Source organism: Passer domesticus, chromosome Z (genome assembly GCF_036417665.1).
Source record: "Passer domesticus isolate bPasDom1 chromosome Z, bPasDom1.hap1, whole genome shotgun sequence".
Taxonomy (NCBI): Eukaryota; Metazoa; Chordata; class Aves; order Passeriformes; family Passeridae; genus Passer; species Passer domesticus.
Genome location: NC_087512.1, coordinates 9,787,348 through 9,798,995, shown reverse-complemented (window position 1 = coordinate 9,798,995; position 11,648 = coordinate 9,787,348).

The window sequence follows — 11,648 nt, the reverse complement described above, 5'->3', positions numbered from 1 at the left end:
CCCGCCCCGCCCCGCCCCGGCGGGCAGCGGCGGGTCCCGCACGCCCCGGTGCCCGCGTCCACCGGCGCCGGGCTCCGGTGGGTGCCGAGAGGGCGTTTCCCTGCGTGCCGGAGGGTGCTGTGAGGCCCTGAGATCCCGGGGCAGAGCTTGGGCACACCCCACGGACACAGGGCGTTGGCGGTCCCCCGCCCCTGGATGCGCCTTACAGGCGTGGGAGTCTTCCTCTGCTGGGTCCCACCTGGATGCACACCGTAGGTGCGGGGCTTCCATTCTTCCCTGGGCCCTGCCGGGATTCCCTGTTTAGCCACGGGACTCTCTTTGTCTTCGTAGCACCCAGTCCCTGATGGATGGACAAAAGGCGTGCAGATCTGATCTGATCTCCCCGTATATCCAGCCCCACCCTATGCAGTGTCGTGGGACCAGTTCCCCCATACAAGTAGCTGTTGGCAGTTTGAGCCCCATCGGTGCAGGCTGGGATCTCTGCCCCTTGTGTCAGGGGCTCAGATTCTCTCTGTGCACCCAGCCTGGGTGGTGTCCCGGGGCAGCAAAGCTGTTCTCTGCAGGAGCAGGCAAGAGCAGCCTCTCAGTGACAGCGTGCCCGCTGCCTGTGCACCCTTTCACCTTCCTTGTTTTCATGAGCTCCTCCACTTCTCCCAGGTTTCCTTCTGCTTGCTGCTCCCCCACCGCAGGCCTTTTGCCTGCTCTGAGGCTGATCTGTCCTGTCCTTCCTGCCCAGGGACTTTCTGCAGCTGGATCTGCCCTTGCTCAATCCCACACATTTTGCTGACGCTCTCCTGGCATCCACCTGCCTGTGCTGGCCCAGCCCTGCCCCAGCCTCCTCTCTGGGTGCTGCCACAACCCTGACTCTGCAGCTCCCCTCAAGCAGCCTTGCTCCAGCTGTTTCCCTGTGTGGTAGGACTGGCTGCACATGCTCTGCACCATTCCATCTGATTCTCCTGCTGGGAAAGGCAGCCACATAGAATATCTCTTGGTGTGGCTTTTTAAATTTTATTATTTTTTTGCCAGTGCTCAGCTCCAAGAGCCACCAAGCACAAAGTAAACACCTTGGACCATGAGCTGGGTTTTCTTCCTTGTCTCAGGAGGGAGAATAACCCTGTGGGCTAGAGCAGGGAACTGAGCCTCCCATTTATTTATAGTGGGAACAGTGCCCTGCCCTCCCCCTAGGAATTCATGGCATTCCTGCTCTTCCAGGCCTGCAGAGGGAGTGGGTTTGTGAAGGGCAAGTTTCCTACATGTAGGAAGGCAGAGCCTGGGGACAGGGCTCTGCCAGTCCCTGTCTCATGGGATCTGAGCCATCCTTTTCCTCACCAGTACCGCTCCAGCCTTGCCAGAGTGTTGGATAGCATGTGCCAGGGAGGCTTTTGCAGCCGTGGGGTAGAGTGCTGTGCAAAAGGCCACATTCTTACCTTTCCTCAGCCTCACGTGTGGGTCCTGCTGACAACAGCCTGACAAAATGACAGGAGCAGCTCCATGGGCGAGAGGAGAGAGCAGCATCGGCCTGTGGGGACAGGAGGCTGCAGCCTGTGCCCTCCTGCCTTGGCTCCAGCTGCAGCTGCTCGGACGGGTGGCAGTGGGTGCCTACCTGGCTCAGCCCTGGCGCCTGAAATGTGAGCATGCTGATGCACCCGCAGCCCCACTGGTGTGGGACCCTGCTCAGAGGAGCACTGCCACCTCACCCGGGGCAACAAGGAGAGCCTCTCCCTTCCACTTGAGTGCAGCAGGTTCCTGATGGTCAAGGCACCGCAACAGGGATGGGGAGGCCTGGTGAGGCATCTTGAAGACAGAAACTCAGGACCACTGCCTGATCAGAGCTCCTGCTGCTCACAAGTGACTGGGTTTACATCCAATTAAGTTGTAATGGATAAATTAAAGCCCTGGAGATGGCTCTGACTGTGGAAATTGCTGCTGCAGGATTTGCAGTCCCTTCTCTCATCAGCACTGGTGACTCTACTGTGCTATTTCCATCACGCTCTGCTCCTGCCTGGCACAGCAGGGCTGAGCTGAGACATGGCTAAAAGTCTCCAGTGCCCCAAATCCCTCCCATGGTGCAGGCAAGTACACTAAGCAGCTGGGTGCAAAGTCAGGCTGGGCTGAGCCTGCAGCAAACCCTGAATTAAGCTCCTCAATCCCTGGTGAGGAAAAGCAGGAAGGAGGTCTCCCTGGCTGTACTCTGCTCACGTGGATCTGCAGGGGAGAGAGGAGGGGGGCTTTGTCCTCCTTGCCCTTCTCCTTCTGGGCTCTACACCCTTCCTCTCCTGCAGGGAAAAGGCTCAGGGATTAGTAAACATCTTCACCCTGCCTGCTGGGAATGGTGCATCACCCAGGCAGAGCAGGGGTGGGAGCTTTCAACCAGCCTATGGAGGCTGGAGCTGTGGAAGTGCAGAGATATCCTGTAAGGATCAGGGCACACTACAGGTGTGGGGTGGCCAGGCTGTGTGCAGGGCAGTGAAGGATGCAGGGGCTCTCCACACAGGAAACCTGGTCCTTGCTGCACTCCCACCTCTGTACCACACCAGCACTGTGGCACTGGGGTCCCTGCAGGACAGCTCTGATTGGGATGAGCCAACAGCAACCCACCCTGACCAAAGCCTTGCCCTGCTCAGAGCCCCAGAGCCAGAACTTGAGCACTCCCCTCCTCTGCATCCATGTGCAAGAGCCCGTCCCTTCCTGAGACTCCTTCTCTGCAAATGCTCTGGAAAATCAACAGCTGCTGTGGCCAGGGGTGTGCTGCCAGAGCAGGCACAAGGCTAAAGTGCGTGAGGGTTTTCCAGCCTGGAGAGGCTGGGCAGACACAGGGGTGAGCAGGACAAAGAGCACTGGCTGACTCAAATTACTCCCTTTGGTGCTTGTCTCCAGAATGTGGGTGCAGCCTCTTGGCCCCAGGTTTCCTCTTTCCTTCTGTGCCAGGAGATCTCTGCTCTTTTCCCACACTACCACAAAACACCCTGCAGATCTCCACCCCCAAGTCCTAAATGTTCCCCAGCTCCTTGTTTATGAGACAGCTGTTCCCTGAAAAACATCTCATGCTTCTGCCCTGTAGGAAATAGGAGATGAGGGCCCAGCAGGGGCCAGAGTGATAGGAGCCTGGTCAATTTGAGGAGCCCAGGGTACATGAGGGAAGGTCTCAGCCCCATCCTAGTGATGTCCAGTGGCACCCAGTGCAGGTGATGCAGCCGGACTGCATTTCCCAGTGCACTGTGAGCTGCTGGGCCCAGCAGGGCCATGCATGTTCCCCACCCAGCACCACGGCTGCAGGCTGCAGCAGCCCTCATCCAGATGCAAGGGACTGGCAAGGTCCCTGCTGCGCAGGCACATTGCTGTGCCCCCTTTGCCTCCCTGTCACTCCAGCTGCAAAGCCACTGAGGGGTTGTGTGCAGCATGAAGGCTGCAAATATTTGTTGTGTCATTAATATTCTTCCAGCATAGTCAGCACGGCACCTGGCAGCATTTGCTTGCTGCCTCCTGTTATCTCGCTGGTGCTTCTCATGCCTGGGTGCCAGTGCTGTGACATCCATGGAGACAGAATCCACATCCATCCCTGTCTCTTAGTGCTGGACAGAGATTTCAGCTCCCTGCTCTGCTTCTCCTTAAGCAAACACCAGTGCCTGTGCCTGGGGGGCACTGATGCCTGAACCCAGCTGAGTTCGTGCCTGCTGGAAGCCCCATGGGGGCAGTGAAATTGAAAACATTGAGAACACTGATAAAAGAAAGCCAGCCATCACCTCTGAAAAGGAGGGACAGGCAGCTCTGGCTGTGCCTGCACCACGTGTAACCCAGGGTGACGTGACGTGCAGCCATGTGAGCACAACTGCACAGAATCATAGAATGGTTTGTGTTGGAAAAGACCTCAAAGATCATCTTGTTCCAATCCCTCTGCCATGGGCAGGAACACCTTGCACTAAACCAGGTTGCTCAAAGCCCCATCCAACCTGGCCTTGCACACTGCCAGGGCTGGAACATCCACAGCTCTGGGCAACCTGTTTCAGTGCCTCACCACCCTCACAGAGAAAATTTGTTTTCCTAATTTGTAATCTAAACTTACTCTTTTTGAGTTTGAAGCCACTCCCCCTTGTCCTATTGTGGCATTCTGTGACATGCCCTCTGAACAGAGAGAAGCTGTGAGACAAGCAGAGGAGAAGCAAAAACAATTCTCATCTCTTGCTGTGCCTGTGTTGTGCTAAAGAAGAATGCAATATGGAGACTGTTTCCCCAGGGTGAGGATGTTTTCTTCCCTTGGTCTATCTGGGCCAAGAAGTGTGTGTGTGTTGGGCTGTCACGAGACAGTCAGGAGATGAGTGCAGTCCTGGGCAGTTGTGAGCAAGGGTGAGTGCAAGGCAGATTCAGTTTAGATGCAATGTATATAGTATAGAATAATAAAGTAATTGTTTAGCCTTCTGATGATGGTGTCAGATGTATCATTTTCTCTCTCTCACCAACGTCTGAGTCACCCTTGATTTGTAATATCCTATCACTTCACAGTTCCTGATGAAGTCCCTCTCTGATTTCCCTGTAGGCCCCCTTTAAGGTACTGGAAGGTTGCTATTAGGCATCCACACAACCTTCTCTTGAACCTTGAGCACCCCCAGCTTTCTCAGCCTGTCTTCATAGGCGAGATGCTCTAGTCTCCTTATTAGCTCCAAAGCCCTTTTCTTAACTTGCTCCAACAGCTCCAAGTCCACATTCTTGCAGTGATTAAGCACTACAGGGACCTTCACTGATCACCAGGAGCTGGTCATTTCTTGCCAGGTTACCATCTCCAGCATTACCCACCCTACTCCTGAACACCTTATCTCACAATACCTGGCCATGCTCCCATCCTTCAACACTGCCCAGCAGACAAGAGGGCTTTTCCTTGTCCTCTTGACCCGGACCTAGGAAATGTGGCTCTCAACAACTCCACGCTCATCCCACGAGGTTTTGTTAGCCTTTCTCCATCTCCTGCATATTGCCAAGCAATTAGTAACACTCCCCAGGGACTTTGCAGCACACCTGAAGGGCTTATGGCTCTGCCAGATGTGAGGCAGGAGCACAGATGCCAAGAACCTGGTCTGGCTGCAGTGCTGGGACAAGTGGGGCCATACTAGAAAGGGCTGGCCTCAGACCAGGTGGTGCCTGTGACCCACAGCACCAGCTGCAGGAGAGAAAGTGTCCTGGTTTCATCTGGGACAGAGTTCACTTTCTCCCCAGTAGCTGGTTTGGTGCTGTGGTTTGGATTGAGTAGAGAATAACACTGATAACACACTGATGTTTCAGCTGCTCTCAGCAGTGTTTACCCCAACTCAAGCCCTGCTCAGTTTCCCGGTCTCTGGCAGGGAGCACAAGAAACCAGGAGGGGGCATGGCCAGGAGAGCTGAGCCACACTGCCCAAAGGGATATTCCATGCCACAGAACACCATGGCCAGGAGTTGCTGATAACTGCTGGGTACCAATAAGTGGGTGGTGAGCAAGTGTGTTGTGCCTCATTTAATTCACTCTGGTTTTATCCTTCTCCTTTTAATTACAATTATAATTTTTAATTTCTATTATTATTAACAACAACAACAACGGCAGCAACAGCAACAACAATATTGTTTAAATTATTAAATTGCTCTTATCTCTACCCACAATTTTTCTTTCCCCCCTGAATTTTCTCCCCTCCATGGCAGAGTGAGTGAGGATCTGTGAAGTACTGAGTTGCCAGCTGTGGTTAAACTGTGACTTCAGGGCAGCCAGAGCCTTCCTCCGTGGTTCATCACTGCCCTTTGATCTCTATGGCTTGGTGTTGCTGCAGGAAGGAACTCAGATGCAGCACAGCAATGTGTAGGAAAGTCTGGTGAGGGCATGCATAGCTCAGCACAGTGCCTGCCAGAGACTCTACAGAGCACACCCACACACACAATTCACCCCAGAGATCCTGACACTCGCAAACCAGCATGCTCCTGCTTCCCCTGGCTTCCTTACCCATCTCAGAACTCACAAAAACAAAACCTTCTAGGGGAAAGCAATGCTGGAGAACCATTCCCCCTTGAGCAGTGAGCTTCTTCTGGAGAAGGGCACATCCCAGCCCCATCAGCATGAGTGAGAGAGATGCTCCCAGTCCCTTCTGCTCTCCTGACCCTAGGTAGAGATGGTGAAGCCCTGCTTATTCTCCCAGATGCCTGAGCAAGAGGTGGGTGCTGCAAGGAGCTCCCCACCCTTGAGCCAGTGGTCAGTCAGGCTGCACCTCTCTGAGTAACTCCTCGGCCTGCCCATGGTCCTGTAATCATCCACGCCATGGAGTTTTGTTTCCTGACACAGCTACGGCTTGGGCTAAATAGGGCAGGTTAAAGGGAGGTCACTGCTCAGATTATTCACAAGAGAAAATATAGACACAGCCACCTCCAGGTAGAGAATTTATCTGTGTGCCTGTCCTCCTGTGTCTGTTGCCTTCCCCTCTCTGTGCCAGGGCACAGGGGAGCAGTGTGACCATGCTGTACTCTAGATGCCCATGGGAGCCCTTCAGCTGGAGGTCACCATTGCCACAGCCACGTGTGGGCAGTGATGCTGTGTCCAGGTGTTGGAGGAGCTGGAAAGCAAAGGATCAGTTCCCTGTACACTGGAAAACTGGGAGCTCCCTGTGACTGCAGGCACTTCCTAGCCCTTTCCCATGTCCTTGTGCCCTTTCCAGGCAGGGCAGGCTGAGGCAGCACAGGCTGAAGCACGGCCTCCCTGCGTAGGGAGGGAAGGCAGCTGTGCTGTGTTTGTCATGGAAGCTGCCACTTGGAGCCAATTCAATCACAGCTCTTTATTGCTTTCCCCAGCTGTTGAAAATCTCATTATGTTTAGTGAGCTCGTGAGCAGCCCTGCCAGCCTTCCTTGTGTCCTGTCTTCTTCCATGAGCCCTGGCAACCTGGCTGCTGAGGAAGGGCATCAGCACACTCCATGGGGCCTGGGATGAAAAACTGGCACCCCAGCATATATAGATGGATCTGGAATGGACGAGGTGTACTGGGATTTTCCATGAAGACAAAGGCAAGGGAAGGGGGTCTGTTGTTGTAAGTGGGGGCATCTCAACAGCATGACAGCAAGAGCCCAGGCTACCCACAGACAGCAGCCTTGTATTCCACAATGGGTCAAAATGGGGAAAGAGGGTGGGTCCTGCTTGGCTCTCTTAGTGTCAAATGTGAAGCTGATGGTCCCAGGTCAGTAGCACGATAAGCAGAGGATTCTTGAGCCAGGAAAAACAGCGGCAGGTGGAATATGTGCTGGCTCCAGCACAAGGCAGAGCTGAGACAAATGGTGCAGGGCTTTGATCCTGCTGTGTCCTGCATGCTGGAGCCTGGTTCCATTAATGCCTCTGATTACCCTGACCTCATTTCTGTCCACCTGTGTCATGGGTGGCTGGTCACCCCACCCTGCGGAGCCCTTGTTCTGTAGTGGCTGATTGCACCAGCCCTGGACTGACTGGTCTCTGGGGGGGGGTAATTACAAGAGACACCCAGTGCTGCAGGCTGTGGGTGAGCCAAGTGTGTCACCACCAGCCCAGCGCCTGAGATGTAAGTCACACCACAATGCATGGCAGGCCCTTCCTTATGGGCCATTCAGGAGCATCTCTGTGGATGCCCTGTAGCCTGGACTCTCACAGAAAGGGATCATAAAAGGCATTATGCATGTTTCTGCTGGCTGAAGGGGCATAGGGCTCCCCACAGGAGGTGGTGGCATGGACAGAACCTTCCCTTCCCCCAGGTCTGCTGTGGTGCTGCTTTAGGTCTGCTCGGTATCTTGACCTTGGACGGATGGGCTGGAGCACACGTGGTTTATGCACATATTTATACAACAAAGGGCAGCTGCTCTCTGAGCTCTGGGCACTGTGCCACCCACACCACTCACACTGACTTACCAGGACACAGTGCCCTCTTCTCTCCTCTTCTCCCCACCTGCCCAGCCTCTGTGGAGGATCATTCCATGCCAGGCTTTGGTCAGGGGCTGAGTGCTGGGAAGACAGCAGGCTCCCGGGATTCTGCAGGGCCACACACTGAGGAAAAGACCCAGTATTCCATGTGTGAAGGAAGCTGCTTTGGGGAGGTATAGCATTCTACTGATGGCACCTGCAAAGCCAGGACATGGACAGGCATCCCAGGATAGGTCAGGTGGGAGCTGTGCCAGCTCAGGGTCCCACTGGCAGCAGTGATGCCTCCTCCAGTGCACCATGGGTGCAGCACCTGGCAGGATGATGGGACAGTGAAAATGACAGAATACCAGATAACACCACCAGGTGGGCAACCTTATCCCCTCCACCCTGCCAGTGGCTTCATTTCACTGGAGAAACCACAGTTTGACTTTTTCTTCCCTTTTTATATGGCTCCTTTTGAGGTCACTTCTCTCTTCCCAGGTACCTGATTTGCATATGTGGTTTCTTAGGATTTGCTTTTCCTTGGAAGCTGTGCAGGCTGAGAACTGTAAAAAGGGGAAGTCCAAGCCCTTTGTTTAATGGGATAGAAGGAGAGACTCCAGGCTCCACCAAATACTCCATCAGTTCTCTAGGAAAGAGAACAGTGATGACTGGGGTCAGCACATGGGGTGGGGTGTAACATTTGAATGGCAGCAATGCAGAGAGGCTTGAGTAGTGAAGGAGGTGCAGGGTGAAAGGTTTGTCAAGGAGACAGAGCTGCTGGGGCAGCTGGAGAGACCACTGGCACAAAATGCCACCCATGATGGAGAGCAGATGGTGGGAATAAAGGGGGTATAAAGCACGAGGGCAGAAAGCACATCAGGAGCTCTGATCGTGGTGCAGAGAGTTTTTAGGCAGCAGGGTTTGGGGGGAAGCCAGTCTGACATGAGATGCTGCCCCAAATCTTAAAATTCCCACCTCCTGGGCTTAGCCACATTCCCCATCCAAGAACCAGGGTGGCATGTGCTGAAGGTGGTTCTGGGGATGGGAACAGGAATGGCTGGGCCAGATGTGGAACTGCTTGGATGCCAGAGCTGGAAACCCCATTTCTGAGCACATCTTCCTCAAACCAAACTTCAGCATCCCCCCGTCATTCCCCCTCCCCTCCCAGCCTTACTCCACTCTGCTCCCAGCTGTGAACTGCTTATGTCCAATTTTATGTGCTAAAAATAACTTTCTGGGCAGTCAGCAAATGCACAGCCAAATGGGAGATGTTGGCAGTCTGAGCATGAAGAGGATTTGGGGTGTATTTAGGGCTGGTGAGGGCAGCAGCACCAGGCCAGAAGGGCCTGGATGGCCTGGGCAGTGGGCTTGTAGATTTCCAGAGGGATTTTAAACATGGTGGCAGTGCCAGGGCAGAGTCTTGCCAAGCTTGACTGTGAGCTTCTAGGGAGAAGGCATGTGCAAGTGGACTCAGAAAGGTGGGGAGATGCTCCCTGTGGAAAGCAGTCAGCAGATCCTGCTTCCTCCCCTGGCAAGAGGCAACGTAGCAGTCACAGCAAAGGGATTATCCAACCCTCAGGGCCTGCCCCTGCTCTGCCCAGCACCCAGGAATGCCCTCCTGGGAGCCCTGCAACATGCTGGGCTCTCCCCTCTCACAGCTCTGCTCTCAGCACACCTGTCTTTGGCCAGACCTGGCAGCTGCTCAAGCCACCACAGGAGCAGAGATGGTAGCCTTGTGCTGGCCTTTGTAGCCTTGGGTGAGCATTGCACGAGAGGGAGTCCCTGCCACTGTCACCAGCTGGGTGACAACAAGCGTGCCCCAGTGCCACCCCTCTCTCAGGCCAGCAAAGCTCCCTGCAGACCTCCCAGATATTTTACTGGGCCCAAGGCAGACCATGATAACTGATTGTGACCAGGCTGTCACCTGTGAGGATCAGGGCTGATCCCTCTGCACCCCAGCCCTGCTGGGGTTCCCCTTACCCTCCTCCTGCCCACAGGTCTGGCGCTCTACTCCCAGCTCTGTAGAGGAGCTGTAGGGGTTTAAGATGTCTATGTTCTATCCTCATTTTGGGAAAGGGGCTGGACAGTTCCTAATTTCAGGGTGGCATGGAGAATGGGCCATTGTCTCGTTGATGGCACTGCAAGTGAAGGAGGCTTGGGTCTGGTGGGGATGGGAAAGTTGCTGGAGGGGTGAGGAAGAACCACAGCGGGGTTCAATACTGCATTCTGGCTGGATCCTTTAGGCATTTTCCAGTTCTCCCTGCCAGAATAGGCTCTAGGTTCTGGCAGCACAGGCTGCAGCCCTGATTGAGGCAGACTCTGCATCCTGGAGAGGGACCAGCACCATGTGGGGACCCAGACCACCAGGTCACACAGCGTCATGTGCTTGTGCTGTGCAGGGAACAGACCCCTTCCTGGCTTTCCCAGGGATGGATCTGACTGTGCTACCTTCCTCAGGCCTGAGCCTGACCCTGCAGCTTTGGGTTGACATCCCAGCCTGGCTGTAGCCCACCCCATCACCTGACCATCATCGGACACCACCATCTACAGGTACAACCCACAATGGGCTCCCTTGGGGCAGGTGTGAGCTGGGGAGGAGAATAAGACCCTAAAATACTGCTATTGTTTGTGAGTTCTGACACAATAATAGACTTCACTAAAGGGGAACATGGTGCCTGTGTTAGCAGGGCTTTTCACGAAGCCTGATTCTCAAAAGCCACAGCTACTTCTCCTTTTCCTTGTGGTTTTGTGGATGGTTTTGAGCCCTCAGTGCTCTTCTCTACCAGAAGTAAATCTGATTGTAAATTTCAGGTGGTTTGGGTTTTTCTCTCTTCAGTCTGAAAGTTTGAGTCCTGGTAGTTCTTCAACAACCGAATGGAACTTCAGGAAACAGCCAATCAACCACATTTACAATGATATTGAATTCAATGCATATGGCTGAGTGTGCTGGCATTCAGAATTCCTTCAGCAGATTTCTAATGGATGCCATACACCAAGAAAACAACAAATCTCAAAACAATGATAAATTTCTATGGAGGGAGAGGCCAAACACAGATTTCCAGGCCTCAGGACAGGGGAAAAGAAATAATCTCGTCAGGAATAATAGGAGGCCTGTTGTACCACTTGTGAATTTTTGAAGCTTGGCTGTTTAATTCCATTGGTTTTGCTCTTTTCACATACCAAAGAGAGTCAGTGAGAGGGTCAGTGTCTAACTCTGGAATTTTACCAGGATAAGACCTGGTGGGTGCTGGCTGTAGCCATTCTCCTGCACAGGAACAAGAAAAACCTGGTTCCTAAAGGACAGGGATCTACCAAGGAAACAAGAAGGATGTAACTCAGTGCTGCTGTTCCTCTTGCTGAAAGCTTTCTAGAAGACTTCACCCATTAACCTCACAACTGCTGCATGTGACACAGCTGGACTTGATATAATGATGTTCCCAAATGGACTTTAGGAGACATCTAGTTTACAGAAAGCCCTTGGAGTTGTTGGTTTACTGGGATAATACAGATAGATATACCAAGGACTGTCCTGAGGATGGTGGTTCCTGGGAAAGGATCTGCTAGGGAACTCAGGGCCAATGAGTTCCAGCTGAGTGGTGAAAACCACCCTGGGTGACAGCACCCATTCCCAGAACACTGAGTGTTGCACTGTAAGGCAATTGTGCTGGTCTGTCTAGGAAAACACAGAGAGAGAGTCTCTGTAAAGCACAGAATTGAAAGGGGAATGGCCCAGGAGAGCTGCAACAGCACAGGGAGTCAGGACTCATGGAAGCTT